Source organism: Culex pipiens, chromosome 3 (assembly GCF_016801865.2).
Source record: "Culex pipiens pallens isolate TS chromosome 3, TS_CPP_V2, whole genome shotgun sequence".
NCBI lineage: Eukaryota > Metazoa > Arthropoda > Insecta > Diptera > Culicidae > Culex > Culex pipiens.
The window spans coordinates 109,690,068-109,692,765 of NC_068939.1; positions in this window are offsets into that span (position 1 = coordinate 109,690,068).

Below are 2,698 nucleotides of genomic sequence, written 5' to 3' on the forward strand. Positions count from 1 at the left end.
TTTTTCAAAATTGATTTAAAAATCAATTTTAAACTCTTTGTTGTCGTACAAAGGGTCATTGTACTCAGAAAAATGAGCTTCATCGCTGTATACAATAATATCAGCAATCTAAGCTTCATTTTAGGACCCAATTGGGTACTAAAGCCCTATGTCAATTTTTATGTACAACGGTAATAAACATGATTAAAAACCCTTTCTGAAAACTTTTTTTCATTTTAATGCAAAAAAAAAAATTACAAGACAACATTTTTTCGATGGATCAACTATGGTCCCCTTGGAACGAGCTGTCAAGTAGGAACTTTTCTGTCAAGAAGGACCGCGAGGTTAATTTTTCCAAATTGATTTAAAAATCAATTTTAAACTCTTTGTGGTCGTACAAAAGGTCATTGTACTTAGAAAAATAAGCTTTTTCGCTGTAAACAATAATATCAGCAATCTGAGCTTCATTTTAGGACCCAATTAGTATGGAAAAACCTAAGTTATTGCATATTCTGAAAGTACTCCTAATAAGCTACCTCCACCAAAAATGAGCAAAAGTTACTTCAGTAAAGTCTGTTTAATAATGATTTCAAATAAAGCAACGTAAACAAACTCTCTGGCTGCAGCAGTGCCTGTTTATATCGAGAAATTCAAAGTGCAACATGGAGTTAAACTTTCTGTCAAGCTGCTGTAAAGTATTCAATGACAGTTGGAAAAGTTTCACTCCATGTTACCGGCTCACATCTCTCTGTTTAATTTCTCGATAGCCCTGACAACCAGTCAAATAAAAGACTACATAAACCTTGCGAAGAAAAAAATCATCTTGAAAAAGACGCCATGTCTAGCGCCATGTACATTTGCCGACGAAAAGCATAATCATAACAAAACTTCCCCTCCACTTGCAAAAAGCGCCATGTACATTGGGCGAAGAAAAACGAATCATAACAAAGCGCTCCCTCCAATGACAGCAAGGTGATATATAGACATTGGTGATTTCAAAAGAAGTTATATTTGTTTTTCTTAAATAAAAGGACGGAAATAATGTTTTATTGAATATGGATGATCATGTGTCAATAAAAGCAACGTTTTTCATCGTTTGTTATCATTAGAACACCCTCTTTTGCTTTTATATTACAATGGGGTTTGAAAAATGGATTGTGTCACGTTCCCCAGAAAACCATTCCCCAGAAAACCGTTCCCCAGAATGTACCATTCCCCAAAAAAGTTTTTTTCTCGAAAAATATAAGGAATTGATGCAAAGTAATTTCAAAGATTAGATTTTTTAGGAAATTCTTAGAAAATATAAAAATTGGACTTAGTAATTTTATCCATGCCAAGAAATTTCCTTTCTTTTTTGACAACAATTCTTGAGAAAATAACAGAAAATGTAAATTCGGCCTATGACTCGTTCTATTATTCTTATAAATTTTCCCTTCTTTTTCAGTCATTTGTATAACACATTTAGTTATACAAATGCCGAATAAATTGCAGTTTCTTTTTATTTTTTGTTTTTCCGTGAATGGTATTTTTATTTTGCAAAGACGAAAAATGCTTTTTTTCAATTAAAATTCAAGAAGATTAAAGATTAAAGAAGAAATTAAAATTAAATCAGGGAAAACTCTCCTCCTCTCTTTTAAGGGTAAAATTCAACTAATGTCAGTCAGTAGAGTTTCCCTTCTTTAAAGAAGGGAAAACTTTCTAGCCTTGTAATAACTGCTGACACAAGTTAACGTGGTGATTATTGCACCCGGGCGTAATATTTCAATCTTTATTTCTCGCATCACGATCGAGATTTCTCGATCTAAATATTACGATCGTAAATTGTTCCAAAAAATTTCAAAATTAAAAAAAAACTAAAAATTGAAAATTTGAAAATCAAAATAAAAATGAAAAGAAAATAAATTTAAAAAAAAAATTCAAAAAAAAAATCTTAAATTTTGGAAATTTTGGAAACTTTGGAAATTTTCAAAGTTTTGGAAATTTTGAAAATTTTGGAAATTTCAAAAATTTTAAAAATTTTGGAAATTTTAGAAATTTTGGAAATTTTAGAAATTTTGGAAATTTTGAAATTTTTGGAAGTTTTGTAAATTTTGGATATTTTGAAAATTTTGTAAATTTTGAAAATTTTAGAAATTTTGGAAATTTTTGAAATAATAATAATAACCACGATAAATATTTCTGGGGAACGGATTTCTGGGGAATGGTTTTCTGGGGAACGTGACACAATCGAAAAATGATGCTCAACATTCAAATGCGTTTTTTTCAAAACGCATGGTTTGTACATGATGCTTTTTGAAATGCTGGCGTTGATTTTTATTTTCCACTAAATTTGTCAAACCAACACAATAGTGCAAAAAATGAGAAAATTCTCTAAAACTTTCCCGGACAAAGTATTGTGCTATCTTGCCCCTGTTGAAAGATCTGAAAATCGAGAAATTAAAAGGAGAGATGTGAGCCGGTAACATATAGATAAACTTTCACAGCTGTCATGGGAAACTTCACAGCAGCTTGACAGAAATTTTAACTCCATGTTGCGCTTTTAACTTCTTGATAGAGGGTTTTTCCGCTTATGCTTGTTACATTTAATTTCATTTTTTTTTGTTTCATAGTATTTAATACTTCTAACTAAACGTGTATTTTTTTTAATGAATGAGCTGAAAGCATGATTTCAACTTCAATCTTGAAAACCATTTAAACGTGCAATTATTCAGCCGCGGTC